General features: G+C 43.3%; 1 long non-coding RNA gene across 2 annotated transcripts in view; it reads left to right on the top strand.

The window, feature by feature from the left end:
- Positions 1 to 795: 795 nt before the first annotated feature.
- The window catches only part of LOC109289479, a 60,567-nt gene continuing 53,872 nt past the window's right edge, over positions 796 to 7,490 (top strand). The window contains exon 1 of one of the 2 annotated variants that reach the window (XR_002095383.1): positions 796 to 1,226. This is a non-coding gene — a long non-coding RNA (uncharacterized LOC109289479). Of the gene's footprint in view, positions 1,241 to 7,490 lie in introns of both variants that reach the window. The other variant, XR_002095382.1, reaches the window with a different exon arrangement.

Here is a 7,490-nt window from a genome sequence, read left to right as displayed (position 1 = left end):
AGTAGGGTGGACTGTATAACATTGGACCTCCTGTATAACACGAGCCCTTCATCTCTATTTTCCTCTGCACTGAGGAATCAAAGACAGCCCACTGTATTAAAGTCTTCCCATTAAAGGCTTGCTTAGGCGGGAGAGCTAAATTCATTATTTGTAGTAGGGGTTTTTTGCATTTTTTTTTAACATCTGGTACTTCAAATGGGCTAGATTTTGCAGTGGCCTTTTCAGTTTTTCTTCAGACGTCTGCCTGACAGCATTTTGATTCCCCAAGTTCGCTGCAGATGGAAGGGGATCGGACTCCCTTCCCGATCATAATTGCTTTCTGTGTGAAGAGGTCTTTTCCAGGTTGGTTTGATTGCCGCTGCTTTAATCAGACGGCTGTCTATTTGTATGTTAATAGTTTCATCCTGCTTTATTAGGCCTGTTGATGGAAAAGCCAAAATCAGATGCTTCACAATTTTGGACCTTCACGATTAATCTACGGGGTTTGTTGTTTTGGGGGGGTTTTGTTTTTTTTTTTGCTTTGTGCCAACGCTAAACCATTTCAGCATCCTCTGCCTTAAATCCTCTTAATGAAAGCATGAAGAATGACAAAATACTTCCTTTCATAAAGCAGACGGCTGTGCCAATTCACTTTCAACATGCTCATTCAGTGGAACTGAGGTAAATATGTTGCTCCACAGGTGCTTTTCCTTGCAATAACATACTCCCTGGTAATCCATTAAATTCATCTCATGCTCTGTTTAGTGCCTACTCTCTGAACTGCCTAGCTGGTTAAGGTCATTGGGATAATAGGGACAGGTTAAACAGCATGTGTATATGTAACTCCCGCATACTTTGTGACCTTACTATAGATAAGCAAAGATTGGCAGTATTAGATGTGCAGCTCTCCTTCCAACTGACAGATTTCCTTCCCCTTCAGTGGAGACCCCCGGGATTAAGTAAATGCCATCAGATTGGGATCTCAGGCCTCCTTACAATAATTCAGTGCGACTAGAAACAGCAGATCGGTAAATGAAATCCTGCATTTATTGAATGAACGTAAATCATTCCACGACCGGGCTGGCTCTCCCACGGGGTGGGGTCTCTGTTGTGACGGTACCTGTGCTAACAAAGGCAGAAAAATCACAGGCAGCGTCCTCGTGCCATGCATGGGAGCGGAGGGGTTTCCACTGCAGGGACGTGAACGCTTTTGCATGCTGTCGTGGTTTGGCTGTGGCAGTTTCGAGGTTAGCACGATCAGGTGGGTGAATGGGCTTGAGAGTCCTTTAGAGGGCTTTTAGAGGAGAAGGCACTTTGCTATCTCCTCCATGTTAAATGCAATTAAGAGCTTGCCAATTAGCTAGCCCCTATTAAATGCAAGCTAAACCTGCCCCAAGAAATCCTTTTGATTTTTGTGAAGTCCTGACTGGGTTTATTTTATTATTTCCTTTGCAGGGACTTGGGAAGTGTAATCACTGGTAACTAATCAAACTTCTTTCAAATACCCACAGATATATAAAGGCAGCAAAATGATTAATTATCGAACTAAGCCATTTCAAATGAGACCTCATCTAAATGAGCAGATTTATTTCCAGAGCAGCCTGGGTGTAAATCTAACTGGTTTTCAAAAGCTCTGAATCAAAAGCATGCTTGTGTTTGAAGATGGAATGGGTTTTGAGCTGTTATCCAATTGTCTATCCAAGACATTAGGAAAAGAGAAGCTATAAAAGAGCTTCAGACTACACAAATTTGCAAACCGTTTTCGAGGCATGGTATTAGCCATGATTACTCTGTGCTATGTTTATGGCCAAGGCATTGCTAACTCATGGGCAGGGTTAGGCTGGGGAATGGAAAGAACAGCATTGGAGTTGTTCAAATGTTCAAATTTCAATAATTCTATTACCTTTGTCTTTGAAGAATTTATCAGAACAGATTAAAAAGGAGTGGGGGAGCTAACAAAACAGTATTACCTGTTTAAACCAAATACTAAGTTTTAATGACCTGCTTAATTGTATCTGTTCTTCCTACTTCTTCTCCAGCCTAAAAGAGAGGTAAATATAGGTGGAGCTAAGACAACAGACGCCTTTGTGGTCACACAGTCACTAGCCTCAAAATCCCTGCAATTCTCAATGTTTAAAATCTTGCCGCAATACCTTGCAGTCAGCCCCAGCATCCCTAGTTAATTCAGTTATAAGACTCAGGTGCTACCAATATTTCACCCTAGTAACACACCAGGCTGTGTTTATCTATTTGGATGCAAAATGGGGTACAAGCATGATGAAAACAGTTCCATCTCTTCTCATGCTACCCTGAGCTCAGGCTCCTAACACACCTATCCCCAGAAAGCTGTAATAGTCCCAGGTTCAGAGTTACAGCAAATTAGGGATGAGTTAACAGTTAATTTATATATTGAATTGTGCATTTTTTCTGTTACTGAGCACACAGTGAAAATAATTTTCTTTTTTTTCTTCAAAGCATGTTACAAACTTTTACCTATTTCTTGCTCATTGAGTAAACTTAACTCTACACAGGAAGCCTGCACAAGACCTACAGATACGTCCTTCCCACTCCAGCCTGCTTTGAAGGCTTAACGCAGGGTTTAAATGGTGGAAAGATTTATCCACCTTGGGCCTCTGCACAGAGCAAATTTCACAATTGGTGCCTATGCAAACACAACATCAGCACTGGATTCGGATTTATCGAACCAGCATTTGAATATTTGCAGAAATTTGCTTTCAAGTGCAAACAAACCTTTGCAGAAAACATTACCAGGCTTTGCTCCCGTATAATAGAAACCAGGGGGAGTTCTCTTCTGCAACGGAAGCTCTGTGCAGATCGAAGTGTCCAAGATAAGTTAACGTAACTCCAGCACTGCAGCAATTGTGTAATTTTATTTTTTCAGCCATGCTTAAATAAGAGACAAATATTTTACCCTCATTCCCAAGTAATTGGCAGAACAAGTTTCTAATGTTGATTAACATTCTACATAACAGCAATAAAACGAAACATTAAAAAAAGTCTAAGCCAAGCATTTTTGATAAATGACATGGTTTCCTACTCCGTTCAGTGCTATGCCTCTCCATTTCTGTAAGGACTCTTATTTATGCCGTAGCTCACTAGAGAAGAATGTACCCTTGGAAGGAGATGCAATGACTAGTTAATATTGTGTGGGATTGCATGCAGTGGCCTGTGGCAGTTCCTTATGTCTGTATGGGTAGCAATGCTTTTCCAGCATCATTTTTTGTCATCACACAATTCCATTGTGAAATATTATTTTTACAAAGGAGGAAGAAAGGGATGGTTACACCCTGCAGTGTTTTGGGGACGGCTTAGAAGTGCAGTTTTCTGGGAGTATGTGTGAAATATGACATTTCATTATCTGTAATTATATTTTAACCGGTAATGTCCATGTTGAAATGCGATTCTTATTTTTGGAATGCAGCGGGAGTTGGAAGGGAGGGGAGTAATTTTTTTTCCCTGTTAATAAACTCGAGCAAGTCTTATGCTAAAGCAATTTCTCAACAAAACAAATTTCTCTCCAACACCCAAATGTCATTGCATTAGAGGGGATTGTAAATTAAGTTTCAAGGTAGCAGAAGCATTATTAATCTAATGCATTTTTTCCTTTAGTATCATGAGGTCCAAAACAATAAGACTTAATTCACTTTTAAAGGGTGGTAGAGCAGCTCCTTCTTACTGCAAAGTAGGTTGCATCTAAATCCCATTGAAACCATGGGGCTTTGGATAGTGGATAGTATTTATCTGCAAGGGTGAAGTATGAGTTGGAAATACAGTGTGAGTGGCTACAGGCAGCTTACAATCTATCATGCAATTCCATTGAAGACAATGCAGTTGCAGTTACATAAGAGATTAATTTATTAGGACTCATTCTGAGCCAAATGAGAAACATAAGATACTGCTTAGAGAGAGAGGTCTTACACTAAACAGTAGCCTTTACAGTTCACATAAAGACACAGGAAAGAGAGAGCAGGTATCAACACATGACTGGAGATTTTGTCATCTTTATCAGTGCAAGGCACCAAGAATTTCACTTTGAAAATCAGAAGCCCATGTTTTCAAAGGCCTGCAGCATCAGAAGAGTTAGAGGAAAGGTGACCCTTCACTCTGTAGAAAAAAATAAGTGTCTTTTACTTATAGGAGGGTACCTTCATGGACAAATGGGTTGTATCAGGCTTTTTATGCTCTCCCACAGCATTCTCACAGGCAGGCTAAGGTAGTATGGGCTGGATGAATGGCCTGTACGGTGGATAGAAAACCGGCTGGAGCTTTGGGCTCTGAGAGTAATAATCAATGGCTCGATGTCTAGTTGGCAGCCAGTATCAAGTGGAGTGCCCCAGGGGCTGGGCCTGGGGCTGGTTGTGTTCAATGTCTTCATCAACATCCTGGAAGATGGCATGGAGTGCACCCTCAGCAAGTCTGCAGATGGCATCAAGCTGGGGAGAGTAGCAGATAGGCTGGAGGGCAGGGCTAGGATTCAGAGTGACTTAGACAAATTGGAGGACTGGGCCAAAAGGAGTCTCATGAGGCTCAACAAGGACAAGTGCAAAGTCCTGCACTTAGGACAGAACAATCCCATGCACCGGTGCAGGCTGGGGGCTGACAGGCTGGGCCTGCAGAAAAGGACGTGGAGGGTACAGTGGACAATAAGCTGAATATAAGCCCGCAGTGTGCCCTTGTTGCCAAGAAGGCTAAAGGCATCCTTGGCTGCATTGGTAGGAGTGTTGCCACTAGCTTCAGGGAAGGGATTATGCTCCTCTATTCAGCACTGGTGAGGCCACATCTGGAGTGCTGTGTCTGTTTTGGGCCCCCCACTACAGAAAGGATGTGGACAAATTGGAGAGAGTCCAGCAGAGGGCAATGAAGATAGTGAGGGGGCTGGGGCACATGACTTCTGTGGAAAGACTGAGGGAACTGGGCTTATTTAGGCTGGAGAAGAGAAGACTGAGGGGGACTTAATAGCAGCCTTCAACTACCTGAAGGGGGGTTCAAAAGAGGATGGAGCTGTTCTCAGTGGTGGCAGATGCCAGAACAAGGAGCAATGTGCTCAAGTTGAAGCAAGGGAAGTTTAGGTTGGATATTAGGAAGAATTTTCTCACTAGGAGGGTAGTAAAACACTGGAACAGGTTACCCAGAGAGGTGGTGGAAGCTCCATCCTTGGAGGCTTCAAAACCCTGCTGTTCAAAGCCTTGGCTGGGATGATCTAGTTGGGATGGTCCTGCTTTGAGCAGGGGTTGGACTAAATGTAAGCTCCTGAGGTCCCTCCTAACTCTAACTTTCTGTGATGTTATGATTCTGTACCTCTCTGTTCACATAAGAAGGGCATGTGGGTATTTGCGCATCAGGCTCAAGAGATTCCTGTTATTTTTTGTTGGACTGAAGACCTATTCTACTTATACCCGTAAGCAGTGAAATGCAGTTCTTTTGGAGGTCAATAAGTATAGAATTTATAAATCCCTCTTGGGCATTATTCTGCAATTAATTACGTATGAAACTTTTACTGTATCTGCTTATAAAATGCATGGGATCCTAATTTGCCATCACACCATTTTTTGTCCATTTGTTCTGAGGGAAACTAACAGCTGAGGTTTTATCAGCAGAATATATATTATATGAACACGCAGCATGGATTTTACCAACTTGGCGACACACTGGGAAAGCTCAGAAAACCTCAGTGATTAGTGCAAAAGCTTATTCCAAAAACTTGTATGTGATACCATCTGATCTGCTGTGAAGAAGTGCCTTCTTGGGGCGCAGTGATGCATGCGCATGGTTGATTTTCAAAGTGGACATGTGGTTCTAGGCAGGGGTGCCTCACCTGTAGCACAAGGGCCACAAGTGGCATTGGAAGCTCGTGTGTGTGGCACGGGGTAGATCAAGGAGGGAGCACGGAGAACTGCTGTAGATAGGGCAGGGAACAGAAAGTAGAGCAGTAGATCAGACTGTCACATGCAACTTGAGGGGTTTGATGCCTTGTTAAAGAGCCCTTGGAACAGTGAGGCCCAACCTTTTTGCAAGGCCCCTAGTGCATATTTTAGCATCATGCCTGACCACTTCCAACAGAGGTTGCTTTTCTGCAGCCCTGTTCATGTAAGTGCACACGCACGTGCATGTGTGTACATGCAGAAACATCGAATTATCTGGGTAACTGCGATGCTCCATTTCATAGTGCTAGGCTTTTTAAACCTAGAAGTGGGTATTGCTTTGCAGTACGGGTATCCATTGCAACACAGAAACAACAGCTTAATCTTCACAGCATATTCCCTCAGTAACTGCCTATGCATGAGATTTCCAAATGCTCAGACATAATTCTCCCACTGGAGAGTACAGCCTGATTATGACAAACTCTGTCAATTTTATTAGCCACACAGATGTTATAGATATATGTGAAATTTGACCATATTTCTTCTGGTGACATGCACCGTGCAACTGCAGCAAACTGTTTCTTTCCCCACACACAACCCCAGAGCTGGCAGGCTTCCTGCCATTCAGCTTCCATGCGGCCTGCAAGCTAAGATGATCCTAAAAGGAGAAGTAAAACAGGATTAAAAATGACACTATTGAGCCAGTGGGTAATTGCAAGTTCTCGCAACTACAGAGCCCTGGGTACCTCTGAAAACTAAAGCAAAAAACAAGAACGAGATTGCTGCCTTACAATCTTGCTGTGTATGTGATTTTCTTGCTAGGTGTGCAAAGCTAACCTACCAGCAGACTTCTGTGTGTCAACGAGAAAGGATATTCCTCCCTCAGTGAATTCCTGTGACACTCAATAGCATGCATCAACTGAAGGGAATCTGTCCCACTAATACCTACAGGGATGCCATGCAATTTGTTTTCCTGTAGCAACAGGATCCTCCAAGTTCATCTTAAAACTCTGGGCAGCCCTTCAGGCCTTCTTGTTTTGCTCTCTATTGTTCCAGTGTCGTGATGGCTGCCCCTCTGGCCAAGTAAGGGTGGATGCAACCTGTTCTGGTGAGGAGCTTTGAATCCACTTGAACAAAAGCTTTATGTTCAGTGTTGGGTTGGTGTGCACCTTGACTTGCACTCCAAAGAGGGGAGGGAAAGAGGGACAGAGAGAGAACAAACTTGCAGTAGTTGGTTTATTTTTGTCCCTCGTGAAATGCATAGTTTTATAGTTGGTGGGGCCGGAAGGGACCTGAGCAGATCATCAAGTCCGACCCCCTGCCATGCACTTACAGGAAGCCTAGAAGGGAACGAGAAAGGTAGTTTTATGCCGAACACGGGGAGTGAGTGAAGTGAGAGGACCTGTGCCACAGATGCGCTGACCTTACATCAGTGTTTCTCAACCAGGGGGACACATCGTGTCGGTGGGACTTTTGAATTGCAATTTTTAATATCCTTAAAAATTCCCATTCGTGATTAATATAATACTAAAATGCATGCAAATGTAAAAATACACTGCTTGCAAAAAGTGGGGTTTTGTTTTTATCGCGGCGGGTCGGGGGCTTTTTTGATGAATGACCGGCGGGACA

Source organism: Gavialis gangeticus, unplaced genomic scaffold (genome assembly GCF_001723915.1).
Source record: "Gavialis gangeticus isolate Ggan-Ray unplaced genomic scaffold, GavGan_comp1, whole genome shotgun sequence".
Lineage (NCBI taxonomy): Eukaryota > Metazoa > Chordata > Crocodylia > Gavialidae > Gavialis > Gavialis gangeticus.
The sequence above is the reverse complement of the archived record's forward strand: the minus strand, read 5'-3'. Positions and strand labels throughout refer to the sequence as shown.